Source organism: Phyllobates terribilis, unplaced genomic scaffold, assembly GCF_046119375.1.
Source record: "Phyllobates terribilis strain yellow unplaced genomic scaffold, ASM4611937v1 Scaffold_4__5_contigs__length_816908805, whole genome shotgun sequence".
Taxonomy (NCBI): domain Eukaryota; kingdom Metazoa; phylum Chordata; class Amphibia; order Anura; family Dendrobatidae; genus Phyllobates; species Phyllobates terribilis.
Window position 1 is genome coordinate 167,085,293 of NW_027362764.1, and position 15,443 is coordinate 167,100,735.

The following is a 15,443-nucleotide window of genomic DNA, read 5'->3' on the forward strand; positions in this document are numbered from 1 at the left end:
TACCTGAGAGTGGGGTACCACACCTCTGGGTGAGATGCAGTACCTCTGTGGTGACTCAACCTGCAGGGGCGCCACATACCCCCCTGGTAAAACACAGCACGTTCGCTGGCTGGAACAGAGTAAAATAAATGTTAAGACATACAATTTTTTTTAGAATGCATTCACTTAGAAGAACAATATATAATCTTTTTCTTCCCTTTATCGGAGGCACATTTTCTTAAACGTTACAGGTTTCTATCAGCATAAATAAAACTTTATAAAACCACTTTTAATAACATTCTTCTTCATACTCATAAAACATTTTTCCATATAAAACACAATTTTAGCAAACTACAGTGAGATCTGTAATCGGGTGTCCATCTCAATGGTGAAGGTGCAATTTGAGGGACCCGTCCGAAAACCCTCAACGTAGGCCCTGGGCTTGGCTGCAGGGCGTAGCTGATCCATTCGTTGGACCACGTCTTCGGCCACGCCAAACGGGTTTTTGTTCGGTGGTCATGATAAAACCAACAAGAAGCACTTTAAGAAGTGCAAACTATTTATAATGGAAAGTTTTTGGGTAGATCACCGTCCTCAACCACAATGTCCTTTTTATCTTAACCGGGTAACTATATAAAATTTTTCTTTAAATGTTTTCACACAGGACTTACGCTAATACTCTTTCTGGGTAACTATTTACACACACTTATAACTTTTTTTCTTTAAACTGAACAGTTCAACTGTGGTGCTCCCTCCGGGGAAGCACCGGTCCACCATAGGCTGGCCCAGCCGGGTCATCAGCCTCGGATGGCAGAGGCATGTCCTCCTCCTCCTCCACCACCCTGCGAACATGGAGGGCATACCCTCCGTGCTCTCCCTTATGCCAGGTGTAAGTAACCCTGTCACCAGGGTATAAGTCCCGGTCCGGGTTTCCCTGCTGGAGATGGGACTCCACGTCGAGCCGGTTTACGAAGAAGTCCTTTGCCAACTGTGGCTCCCTAATGAAGCCCCATCCAGTTTCCAGGTCAAATTTTACTACAGTCCCCTCAGCGCGTGGACTGGGTGTGGCAGATTTGGTCTTGTGGGCCCGGGTCTTCTCCTGCATGTTGCTGGCTTCCATCCTCTACCACCTCTCCTGTCGCTCCTTACGCTCCACTGCCAGTTTCCGGAGATCCCGCTCACAATACTCCTCCCTTTTGAGGGCCTCAGCTTGGGTCTCCCACGGGAACCCCATGAGATCACCCTCCGGGTTATCTCACCGGTACTCCTCCCCTTCTCTTGTACAGGTGACCGGGGCCGCAGCCGTGGGTTGTAGAGGGGCTCCCTGCTGATCCTCATATTTCGCTGACCAGTCCCATTGGGGCTCCCGTACACTCATTCGGGTGTGGGGGCAGGGGGTTCCTGTAGGGGGCCCAGGAGCAGGCTGGCATTGCAGGCGCCCAGGGCAGGGGGTTCCTGTAAGGGGCCCAGGAGCAGGTCAGCGCTGCAGGCGCCCGGGGCATGGGTTTCCAGTAAGGGGTCGAGGAGCAGGTCAGCACTACAGCGCTCGGGGCAGGGGTGTCGTCGTTACCTGCTCCTGCGGCCGCTCCAGCACTGCTTGTCGCCCCCAGGTCCAGGAGAGGCTCCGCCGGGGCTGGGATGCTTTCGATGGAGCGCAGCAGGGACTGCTGCCGGATCATCAGCTTCTCAAGCAGCTCATCCTTCCAGATTGCAACGGCAGCCTGCTGGGCCTCCTCCATCCGCCGGCCCAGCTCCTGTACCTCGGCGCGGAGGAAGCCAGTATCCTCCAGGGACAGCTTGGTGAGGACTCCCTCCAGGTTGAGAGATGATGCGGTAGGCTGCAGGCCACGGGCCGGAGTCTGATCCGTGTCTCCTTCCATCGTGCCTGCCGGGTGCGGTCTGTCTGCCTTGCTGGTGGCCCCACCCTGTCTGTTAGGTTTTTCTTCTCCTCTCCCCTTTCTGGGGCAGTTCCATGGCAGCTTGCTGTCGGCCAGACCTGGGGGCGGTTTCCCCAGACTGATCGACAAGTCTAGGTATATGGCCACAGGTGCATGGGGCGGGCTCCGCTTTCCGTCATTCTGGAACACGGCTAACGATGGGAGGTTTCTTGTCGTCCTTGATCACGCACATAATGGCGCCCATTCTTCAGTATCAAAGCACAGTCCATAGGCGCACTGGACCGGTGATAACGGGTCGGTTCATCCTGTTCGTGATGCCAAGTATGATGTGGAGGGGCGCCACATATGCCTACAAAAATGTTTATTTCTTTATCTTTAAGGGAACTGGATAGACCTTTCACAAAGATTTTACATGTTGAATTGGACACGCTATGTAAGGCCGATTTCACACGTCCGTATATTTCCGGTACCGGAAAAAACGGTACTGGAAATATTTGTGTCCCATGTCCCCATGTGTGTCACACGTGTGGCAACTGTTCCCAAGTGCCGGGTGCTGAACACTGCCCTCATCATGGATCCTGCCGGCGCTGCGATCAGCACTAGCAGGGACAATGATGAAGGTAGTAGTCTTCTCCCGCAGTGTCCCTGTGTAAAAATAAGATTAAAATAAAAAAATCCATATACTCACCTGTCCTAAGTGTCCCCCGCTGTAATCCTCTGTCCACTGACGCCAGGGAGAATGACACGCTCCAGCGAGAGGCTCCAGAGCTGCGCGCAGTGAGTGACAGGACACCGCTCCTGAGATCAGCTCCAGGGCCCTCTCCCTGGAGCGGCTCATTCTCCCTGGCATCAGCGATCAGAGGATTACAGCGGGGGACACTTAGGTGAGTATAAGGATTTTTTATTTTATTCTTATTTGTACAGGTGGACACTGCGGGAGCAGACTACTACTACCCTCATCATTGTCCCTGCTGGTGCTGATCGTAGTGCCAGCAAGGAACCATGATGAGGGCAGTGTTCAGCACCCAGCGCTTGGGAACAGCCCTACCTGTACACTGATTCTCAGGCACCGGTACGTGTCACATTGATGACACACTGATGTCATCTGTGTGTGTTCAGCATGAATCCAAAGGCGGTGAAGGTAGAGATATATGTCCGCGCCGCTGAAAAATCTTCAAATTAGGAACATATAATAAAATCCTTGTTTATTGGTAAATGCCTACGCGTTTCTGGGTGTTCCACACCCCTTCATCAGGGCACCAACAGATATATCTGTTGGTGCCCTGATGAAGGGGTGTGGAACACCCAGAAACGCGTAGGCATTTACCAATAAACAAGGATTTTATTATATGTTCCTAATTTGAGGATTTTTCAGCGGCGCGGACGTATATCTCTATCTTCACCGCCTTTGGATTTATTCTGGTCCTGTGGGACACCTATTGGAGATCCGCTGCAGCTGCCTTTTATATGTTATGGTAGTTGTGTCCTCACACAACCTAACCAGGTGAGAACCACCTTTTTACTATTATTCCCTATGTCTACAGGTGTAACCCTATTGGGCTTTGCGCTCTCTCTCTCTTTGTGTTCAGCATGAGACACTTTTGCGGACCGTGCAAAAAAACTGACATGTCAGCGTGTGGAGCACATGGACACATTGTCCGTAGAAACACACTGACATGTGCACAGACCCATAGATTTGAATGGGTCTCCGTGTGTCAGTGTCTCCAGTACGTGTGGAAACTGTCACCACACGTACTGGAAACACGGACATGTGAAAGAGCCCTAACAGTGGCTGCAGGGTGGAAAAAAAATGTTTTTGTTTGTTTTTAATTCCGCCTCTCTGTTACGGAGATATTAGCAATCCAAGTTTTGGCACCTAATGGGTTAACTTTAGTTAAGTGCAAGTGGGAGTTTTCACTGGGGTATGTGCACTTCTTCTCCTTATCTGATAACACGCACTAGGACATAACAAAAGTTAACTTATGTGCCAAATACTGTGATTGCTAATATCTCTGCAACGGAGAGGCGAAATTTAAAAATGTAAAATAAAATTTTATTCCACTTTGCAGCCACTTTTACATTGTGTGTCCAGCTCAATATGAAAAAATTGGTGAAAGATTATGTGGTAAAGAAGATGCTTTAGGACATACATGTCAAACTCTGGCCCGTGGGCCAAATCTGGCCCTCAGGGTAGTTTTATTTGGCCCCTATGTGGGGCCATTATTCTGTATGGAGGACTATGTGGGGACAATTATTCTGCATGCAGGACTATGTGGGGCCATTATTCTGTATGGAGGACTATGTGGGGCCATTATACTGTATGGAGGACTATGCGGGGCCATTATACTGTATGGAGCACTATGTGGGGTCATTATACTGTATGGAGGACTATGTGGAGCCATTATTCTGTATGGAGGACTATGTGGGGACAATTATTCTGTATGCAGGACTATGTGGGGCCATTATTCTGTATGGAGGACTATGTGGGGCCATTATTCTGTATGGAGGACTATGTGGGGCCATTATTCTGTATGGAGGACTATGTGGGGCCATTATTCTGTATGGAGGACTATGTGGGGCCTATTATTCTGTATGGAGGACTATGTAGGGCCTATTATTCTGTATGGAGGACTATGTGAGGCCCATTATTCTGCATGGATGACTATGTGGGGCCCATTATTCTGTATGGAGCACTATGTGGGGTCATTATTCTGTATGAAGGACTATGTGGGGCCCATTAATCTGTATAAAGGGTTTTGTGGGGCCCATTATACTGTATGGAGGACTATGTGGGGCCCATTATTCTGTATGAAGGACTATGTGGGGCCCATTATACTGTATACTGGTTGGCCAGTGACTTTGTCCAAGTTTTTCATTTTGGCCCACTGTGTGTTTGAGTTTGACATCCCTGCTTTAGGAGAAGGCCTAACATAGTAGAAACACCAATGCCTAGGGATACTCATGAACAACAAAAGGTCATTTTAACTGGGTAGAGTCTTGACATTGACATTAACACTTTCTATTCCCAGACCTGTAAACTCATACACCAGTATGTCTTGCTTTTGGGGAAGAGTCAGAAGGCCGTATAATTTGGACAAGGATCGCAATGCAATGCTTGGACTGGCCGGCAGCTCTCCTGAACCAAGCATGTAAGCTGCACAGAAATACAAGCTGTCATGCTCGGGTCGGTCTGAGCATTGAGTTTCTATCCCCTCTGGGTTATACAGTTGTCTGACTCCTCCCTTAGGTTGATTGCTTAAGGTATGTTCTCATTCAGTGTTGTTAAAGTGTTTTGGGTATTTTTGCAGTGTTTTTTGTACATGTTTAATAAAGTTATTTTTATTCACCAAATATGCAGCAAAACCTGTTAGCTGAGTTTCTTGCAGCATTTTTGCACTTTCTCATTGTTTTCTATGAGTGAAAAAATGCTGCAAAAACGCAGAAAGAATTGACAGGCTACAGATTTCAAATTCAATTTCAAGTTCTAAGATTCAGTCAGAAAAAAAAATCAAGCGTCTGCATGAGATTTCTGAAAGCACATTCTTAGCTGATTAAAAAAAACAGTTAAAAGAAAACTCAAAAAAACACTGTATGTGAACATAACCTTAAAAACGCTACAAAAATGCAGTAAAAATGCCGGGCTTTCGAGTAACATTTATTCAAGGCATTAAAGTAAATCTGTCACCAGGTTTTTGATAAGTAATCTGAGAACAGCATAATATAGGGGCAGGTACTCTTATTCCAGTCATGTATCACTTACTGGGCTGCTTAGTGTAGTTTTCATGAAATCAGTGGTTTATCAGCAGGAGATTATCACTAGAGGACTAGTAATCCTGCTGCCAGGTAGTCCAGCCCTGTCCCCACTACTGATTGGCAGCTTTCCGCCTATGCACAGTGTACGCAGTAAGCTGCCAATCAGTGGTGTGGGCGGGGTTATACAGAGCTCAGCATTCAGAGAACTGATAGATCTGCAGCAGATAAAAAGTTTTTAATCAAAACTTCAGTAAAGTAAGGGACACATCTCTAGAATCAGGGTATCTGCACCTACATTATGCTGCTCTCAGATGGGGGAAATTGGATGGCACTCCAAGGGTAGGATCACATGACAGTATAAAAAATTGTTCAGAGTTGCATTCAGAAAAGTGAGACAATTTTTTCCTCGCTCGTCATCCGTGTGCTGTCCATATGCAATATGTTGTCTTAATCTTTTACAGGACCATTTACAGTTTCCTATGTCACAGAATTGCAATGTATCCGTAAAAATCAGATGCTACAGTGTAGCATCCGATTTTTTTTCTCCCACCCATAGACTTGAGTGGGTGAGTCTCATCTAATTTCCAGAGGAAAATCATACATGCTGCCATTTATTGCAAACACATATTTGGTCAGAGGAAAAAATTGTCCATCCGCACTGTCCCATTGAATAACATTGGACCGAGTGCAATTAGTTTTTTAACTGATTGCACTTGGACCAAAAATACGGTTGTCTGCATGAGGCCTAATGAAAATCACGAATAAAACCATTTCTCTAATTTCAATTAAACTGACGTCTGAATGAGGCCTTACCTTTCATTGGCAGGTAATGGGAACGATATTCTCCATTGCTAAACCTTTCAGGACACTGCAACTGCACACAGATGGTACAGAATCTCCTTTTCTATGCAGAGTGGATAGACAGTTGTGAAGCTTCACCGCATTACATGGAGCACAGCCAATATAAACTGTGCATTATACTCCCATGAGCCAAATACAATATATTCCTCATAGAAAACAGCCGGGCTTCACCGCTGCAGGAAAATTCTACCTGAACCACAAGCATGACGTCAGTACGGAGGGTCCACATCAGCAAAGTTGCAGCTCAGAGCTGGTAGTAACAAGTAACTATGTAAACTATGTAACTATGTAACTATGTAAGGCTGAGTGCCCACGTAGCGTTTTTCAAGCGTTTATGCTGCGGAATTTCCGCAGCATAAACGCTTGTGAAACGCTAGGTAATCCGCACCCCATGGTCCCCAAGGGGATTCCGCATGTTCTATGCACATGCTGCGGATTTTTCCGCAGCGTTTATGCTGCGTACAAAAATCCGCAGCATGTCATTTAATTTTGCGGAAGCGCAGCAGAACTCCCGCCATTGACTTGCATTGAAACGCATAGAAACCGCGACTGTACATTTTTACAAGCGGCTTCTATGCGTCTCTATGTGCGGATGGTACCCAGTTCTGGAGGAGAGAAGACTCTCATCCAGACCTGGGTACCATTGTACCTGTGAAAAAAAGTATAAAATAACAAATAAAGTTTATATTCACCTGTCCAACGGCTTCTCTCTGAATGCCGGCATCGCTTGAGGACCTGCGGTGACGTCACAGTCATGTGACCGCAGGACCTTCACAGCTCTGTCTCGCGATATGCCGGCAGCCGGAACCAGACAGGAACGAGCGCTGCAGCCACGCCGGGGCCTCGGGGGTGAGTATAGCTTTATTTGTTTTCATTTTTACGGTTCACACTGTATAAATCCATGCCGTTTGCATGGATTTATACAGTGTGACCTAGTTGTCAAGCACTTTCCAAGTGATGCTATCGCCTGGAAAGCGCTTGTCAATCTGCATGCGGAAACGCATGTGAATCCGCATGTGGATCCGCATGTATTCTGCAGGAAAAACGCATGCACAATCTGTATGCGTTTTTTTCTGCCAGGGAGATGCAGAAATGCTGCAGAATTTTTCTGCTTCATTTCTGCATCGTGGGCACATAGCCTAACTATGTAACTTGTAATAAGAAATATATATTTTTTATACGAAAAGAATTTAAACAAGTGCCAATATTTTAGAGTTGTGTTTTTAATTAAACAGTTACAATATTGGTATATAGTGCGCTAGATAAAATCCATTCTGTGTTTTAGTGATTTTGGATCATGTTAGCACAGTGAAAGCTTGCATGTCGATGGTATTCACCTTTATATCCAAGCATTTGGTAATAATTGTATATATTAAATAAGGCTTCCTCGTTGTGAAGTGCATATAATTTGTTGATTAGCACTTAAAACCTTTTTCTGGGGGGTTGGCTATAATGCAAAACAGCAACAATTCTGCCATTGTATTTTAAATTGGTTTCCCGCTAGTTTACCATGTATAGTTATTTATCAGATCACTCTGTATGAATGCCTCAATTCCAAATAAGTATAGTGTTTTGGTTATTTTTTTTTTACATTTAATTATGTTGGCGCATTCCAAGAGACATCAAAATAGCCACATGTAGGCTTAATTTATGTGTGAAAGGCTAGGGCCACATAACAGTATATTTTCTCATCTGAAAGAATCGGGCCGATTATGCTAATCACACTCTGATCAGGGTGCGATCATAGTGTGATCTGATTTTAATGGATGAGGAGAAGATGGGGAAAAAAATTTCATCATCGTCTCCATTCTGTCAGTCCGTGGAAATCAGACTGCACTCAGATGTCATCCAAGTGCAGTCTGATATTTTCCATTTACTTGCATGGCTGAGTGCGATGTGATAATCAAATCCAAATTAGGCATGCTGAGACTTCTTTCCTCGGACAGACTGTCCGAGGAAAACATGTTCACGGCCCCATAGAATAACATTGGTCCAAGTGGAAGCCAATGTTTTGTCTGATCACACTCAGACTGGAAATACGGTCATGTGCACGAGCCCAAAGGCTGTGCTTTTTATTAGTACCATTTAAAATAAATAAATGTAAGATGAAGAAGAAAAACTGACAATTTTTTTTAATATCGTATCTATGTCATGCTGTATAAATAAAATGTAAATTTTATTCTACAGGTCTGCACGATTTCGGTGATACTACGTATTTAGTTTTATGGTAAACTATTTAAAAAAAAAATAATAATGGAAAAATGCTTAAAAAAGCATTTATTTACTTTTCTTAAGCTTAATTGTATTGTTTTATCTTTTAGTCACACGGAACTTGAAGCAACAGTTTCTTGATTGCTTTTATGGTGCTTTATAATATATAGCATTCACATTATTACCTCTACCATGCACTAATAAGCAGATGCTTATGGCCGGTCTGGGGCAGGGTGTAGTTGGCTGACAGACACCTTTAATGCTGCAATAAATCAACTAGACCGCATCCAAAATCAGGTGAAAAAATCCCCAAAACTTCTTTATTCTGCCATAGATGCAATGTTTCGACCTGCCATAGGTCTTCAAGCATTGAATTTTTGGGATTTTTTTCACCTGATTTTGGACGCTGTCTATTTGATTTATTGATGTATTTTACCAAGTGGACTCCTTGGGACTTCTCTGACGGGGCGTCTACACTTGGGCTTAGGTGTCCATATTGGAGTACTGCGAGCAATGTTCTATTTATAATGCTTCTGTTATCAGTGACCATGGCATCTAAGACATTAATTGACCGGATTCAGAGGTTACCCAATCCCTGCCATAGCAGCAGGGGTCTGGCAAGTCAATGACCACCAGGCTCCCTCTGCTGCTTGCACAGCATGAAGGGAGCAAGCTCTAATCTGGGCAAAGGTCACTGTGAAGGTAGATGGAGCGAGTGAGATGTTGGATCCTGTGTTATTTGGTGCATTTAGAGCTGTTAACTTTTATTGTAATTGACGCACCCAGGGGATGGGGAGGACTCGGTACCCGGGCCTTTGCCTGGTTTGGGGGTGTCGCAGTGGTCGGCTCCCGGGCCGTACCCTGGGGTCACTCTTGAAAAAGGGGATTGGAACTTGGATAGAAATAAAAATAAAGTAAATAGTTTGTGACGCCACCTGTGGTACCTGGTAAGGATTACCAGCGCTGCTGCAGACCTCTGGGGGGTGATGGGATGGCAGTTGGTATGTTTCTGCTCCCCACAAGTGGAGCGGGCCCCCGGGGCAGTGTGGAGTTTGATGGTGGGTGGTGATGCTGGGGCTTGTAGTGCAGGAGGGATGGCGCAGCAGGAGTAACTGACAGAGACAGGGGATTCACTTCAATACTTTTACTGGTGCGGATGTCAGGTATGGTCCAGAGTACTCAGTAGGATGGGCGCACTTCAGGACTTCTCCCCAGTGAGCGGGTATAAGGCCTCCTGGTCCGTGTCTGCCTCTCTGTATGCTCCTGGCCAGCCTGCAACTGGGCCTAGTTTATGTGTCGTGCTGTTCCTTCATCTGTCGCTTGGTAATAGGACCTTCTGCTGGCAACCACTATCCCGGGTAACGCTGGGGCCTTCGTGGTTCCTGATCCTGTTAAGGGTTTAGCTTCAGGTCGGCCAGGGACTTGTAGTCCTCCTGGTATGCCGGTGATCCCTACTGGGTATAAAGGACCCTGTAGGCGCGGACCCGTGTCCGGTTTGTATATTCGGGGTGAGCCTATGATGCTCCTCTGCCCCCTCGACTCCTCTCTCCTCTCCTCCTCGCCGTCGGCCACACTCGGGGCCCTTAGAACACAGCAGCAGACGTGCTGCGTCTTCACTGCTCTCAGCATCAGCACACTCTCAGACTCTCTGACTTTGACTGACTCTCAACTGAACTGCCTAGCTCCACAATCCATATATATATTAAACATTATTAGAGGATGGGAGACATCATTACAGTATGGGAGACATTATTACAGAATGAGGGACATTATTACAGGACGGGAGACATTATTACAGAATGGGGGACATTATTACAGGACGGGAGACATTATTACAGAATGGGGGACATTATTACAGGACGGGAGACATTATTACAGAATGGGGGACATTATTACAGAATGGGGGGCATTATTACAGGACGGGAGACATTATTGCAGAATGGGGGACATTATTACAGAATGGGGGGCATTATTACAGGATGGGAGACATTATTACAGAATGGGGGACATTATTACAGGACGGGAGACATTATTACAGAATGGGGGACATTATTACAGAATGGGGAACATTATTACAGGACGGGAGACATTATTACAGAATGGGGAACATTATTACAGAATGAGGGACATTATTGCAGGACGGGAGACATCATTACAGTACAGGAGACATTATTACAGAATGGGGGATATTATTACAGAATGGGGGGCATTATTACAGGACGTGAGACATTATTACAGAATGGGGGACATTATTACAGAATGGGGGACATTATTACAGGACGGGAGACATCATTACAGCACAGGACACATTATTACAGAATGGGGGACATTATTACAGGACGGGAGACATTATTACAGAATGGGGGACATTATTACAGGACGGGAGACATTATTACAGAATGGGGGACATTATTACAGGACGGGAGACATTATTACAGAATGGGGGACATTATTACAGGACGGGAGACATTATTACAGAATGGGGGACATTATTACAGAATGGGGGACGTTATTACAGGACGGGAGACATCATTACAGGACGGGAGACATTATTATAGAATGGGGGACATTATTACAGAATGGGGGCATTATTACAGGACGGGAGACATTATTACAGAATGGGGGACATTATTACCGAATGGGGGACATTATTACAGGACGGGGGACATTATTACAGGACGGGAGACATTATTACAGAATGGGGGACATTATTACAGGACGAGAAACATTATTAGAGGATGGGAGAAATCATCACAGTATGGGAGACATTATTAGAGGATGGGGGAAAATATTATAGGACGAGGAACATTACTAGAGGATGGGGGCCAGGATAGGGGACATTATTATTAAATGGGGGACATTATTGCAGCACAGGAGACATTATTACAGGATAGGGAACATTATTACACGACGGGGAATATTAATAGAGGATGGGGGCTAGGATGGGGGACATTATTACAAGATGGGAGACATTATTACAAGATGGGAGACATTATTACAGGAGACAGGAGACATTACTAGAGGATGGGGGACGTTATCAAAGGATGGGGAACATTGCTACAAGATGGAGGACATTATTACAGGATAGTGGTTAAGATGGGTGACATTATTACAGGACAGGAGACATTATTACAGGACGGAGAGACATTTTTACAGGACAGGGAACATTATTACAGGACTGGGAACATTATTAGAGGATGGGGGACATTATTACAGTATGGGTGACATTAATACAGGACATGAGACATTATTACAGGATGGGGATATTATTAGAGGATGGGGAACATTACAATAAGATGGAGGACATTATTACAGTATAGTGGTTAAGATGGGTGACATTATTACAGGATGGGGGACATTATTACATGTTAGGGACCAGGGCAGTGGACATTATTACAGGTGTACATACACCTGACCACCATGCTGGTGAAGGCCCAAGTCCAAATTTTACACTAGGGTCCATAGGACTCTAGTTACCTCACTGTCTGTGATGTTAATGAGACTGTGGAAAAATATAATAATATACAGATTGATATGAAAAATTCAAACGATTATCAAAATTAAAATAATACATTTAATATAAACCCCTGATTTAAACAATAGGCCATTTTTTATTACATTCCCTTTAAGAGCAGTAAACAAATAGTCTGTCATCTTTTGCAATGAGTTGAGGTTTACATGCAGCTGAGGTCACGTCTCAAATGTTGTAAGAAACACTATTGTAATAAGTAAATATGTCATAAAATTTTGCAGTTTGAGTTTTATTTTTATTACATTTCATTCAGGTTTCTTACCTGATGAGCTACAGTCCCCAGTCGCACAGGAGCATGGCTCTGCAGTCACTGTATAGATCGTCCTCCAAGCAAAACTGATACACATGTTATGCCCAGTGCCTGAGGGGGAGGTACATGCCACAGAGATGATCTCTATAGTGTTCTTGGAAATTGCCACTGTTCTGGGAATAGAGTATGTCAATTATTTTGCTACTGTTGATGTCATATTGTAGCCAGTGCATATGGGAATAACAGGGCTCCTATAATGAGCCACACCACTGTGGATCGTCAACCACAAATGGCTCCTGAGCCACAGGTTTGGGGCCACTGCTATACACCATATAGACATATAAGGCATCTTTCCCTTTTAACCAACAAGTCTCTCCATAACCTTCTGGGAGACTAAACTATGCTTGGCATTACTCTGTTAATTGACTTGCATTCATTTTAGTTACCATAAGGCTACGTTCCCACGTTCAGTATTTGGTGAGTTTTTGATGTTGCAGATTTTCTGTACCATTTCTACACCTATTATGTAAATTAGCTTGTGTTTTTTCCATTGTCTTTTTTACATGCGTTATTATCACATTTTTGACGATGTGTTTTTTTTCTTCTTTTTTTGATATGTCATGTTTTAAACAAAGCTGCTTTGTTTTTGATACTTTCTTGTATTTGGCTTTGACAAAATTTTATTGATACAGTCATGTGCGTATTACATGCGTTTTTGTTGCGTTTCTGCCACAGAAAACGCACTAAAAATGCATGTGCGTTTTTTATTTGTGCATTTTCCTCATCTAATGCAAGTCTATGGGAAAAATCTGAACATAAAACTCAGCGTACACACAAGAGAAAATGTCATGTTGCAGATTTGAAACTTACACCGCATGTCAGTTTATGCTGCATTAAAAAGAAGCACAATGGGCTGGAGATTTCTATAAATCCCATCCACTTTGCTAGAACTGTAAGACGCTGTTTTTTTTAATGCAGCAAAAATACATAGTGTCAAAAACTCACCAAAAGCTCATTGTGGCGAATCAAACCTGTCATATTGTGTATGCAGACAATAAATGGGATAGCTGCCTTCAGGGAAGTGAATATTTTCATAACTACATTGTAATTTTTGGACTACTGGTAAATAAACAAATGAGATCTACAAATAACACTAATGATACTCTTTTGGTGCTTTATAGTTTTTTTTTAGAGGAACATCCAAAATACATGGGGAGACATATTGTGTTATGAAATATGAGCAGTCCTCTCTATTAATAGTAATGTGCCTCATAACTAATCTTTAACAATGAGAACAGAACACTGATGTTTTATTTGCTGGTATTAATATAAAATGTGCTAAAGTAAAATGTGCTTTATTTTTTAAGATTTATTAAACTGTGAGCTGGAAAGGCAAATCTGCACTAGCTTTGGGCTGGGTAGATTTGCACTATAATTTGCGCCAATTTATGACAATAGCACATTTGTCGCATTGTGGGAGGTACAGTCCTTTCTGGTAAAATATACCACTATTCATACAATTTGAGAGAGCAATGGAAGATTGAAACAAATCACAAATTTTTGTGCAACTAAAGTATAGGTCATAATTCAAGATGTGTTTTCAGCCTCAATTCTGACACATGGCCCTCAACCATTAATAAACTCCCTCCATTGTTTACAGGACTTCTATTATAGGGAGCAAGTAAACTATTCTTTGCTTTCTCCTATCTTGACCAAGAAGCATTAGGCTACGTTCCCAAAATGAGTTTTTGATGTTGCAGATTTTACTGTAACTATTAAGTAAATTAGGTCACTTGTGTTTTTTCATTGCATTTTTTTCATTTTTTACGTGCATTTGTATTGATCTTTTTGCTATGTCATGTTTTAAACAAATCTACTTTATTGTTGAAGATTACAAGTATTTGGCTTGGACAAAAATTTATTGATAGAGTTATGTGCGAATTACATGCATTTCGACAGCAGTAACACACTAAAGACGCATGTGCCTTTTTACCTGCAGATTTTCAACATCTAAGCCAAGTCTATGGGAAAAATCAGCATATTAAACTCAAAGCACCAGCTAGAGAAATTGACATGTTGCAGATTTGAAATACGCACCGCAGGTCAGTTTACGCTGGTAAAAAAGAAGCACAATGGGCATGAGATTTCTGTAAATCCCATCCACTTTGCTGGAACTGTAAGATGCTGCGGTTTTGATGCAGCAAAAAATTTTGATGCAGTGTCAAAATCTCACCAAAAACTCATTGTGGGCACACAGCCTTAGGCCTTCACAATCTCTTTGTACATGTGTTGTGACAAGAGCGTATAGAGTTCTTCCTCTGTTCTAACATTTCCTCCATTATTAATTTTATTATTCACATTACTGAGCAGTGTATTTTAGCCCGCTAATACATATGAAATGTATTAAGAATAATATACATGAGATAAAAAAAAGATACAAAATACACTAAAATGAGCTTAGTCATAGATTGGAATAGAAGGAGAGAGGACCCTGCCTGCAAGTGATTACTATGTATAGGGGAAGACAATGCACATTCAGGAAAGGAAATAGTCCTACCTGGTTAAGCTGCTTTTGCTGGGTAGAGGGTACAATGTTACTATGTACTTTGAGGTATGAATCCTCCTATTTTTGTAAAATAAGCTATAATACCACTTGTCCCCCTGCTGGCAGGTCTCTCCAGCAAGGAGAAAATCACAGTGTCACAAGCACAAGGACTCAACAACATGTATTTAGCCAAGAAAAGAGATGGAGCCTTTTCTTCCATCATACACAATAAACTGGGCTATAAACTTAGATAGGACCTGAAAACGAATTGTATAAAAAGAAATAAAAGTGCATTCTGCCCTATAATCAGCTTTCACAGCCTGATGATGGATGTCATGATGATTTCTGGAATTGTCTAATCTGTACATTGACAAATGGAGTATTGGCAAGATGAAAAAATATATATTTCTGTAT

The 15,443-nt window shown here is 43.3% G+C and overlaps 1 long non-coding RNA gene across 2 annotated transcripts in view; it reads right to left on the bottom strand.

The window, feature by feature from the left end:
• The window catches only part of LOC141264281 (uncharacterized), a 32,567-nt gene extending 17,387 nt beyond the window's left edge, over nt 1–15,180 (bottom strand). For both annotated transcript variants that reach the window (XR_012319873.1, XR_012319872.1), the window contains exons 1-2: nt 15,042–15,180; nt 12,497–12,657 (exon numbers count right to left, since the gene is read on the bottom strand). This is a non-coding gene — a long non-coding RNA (uncharacterized lncRNA). The remainder of the gene's footprint in view (nt 1–12,496; nt 12,658–15,041) is intronic.
• Nucleotides 15,181–15,443: the final 263 nt, after the last annotated feature.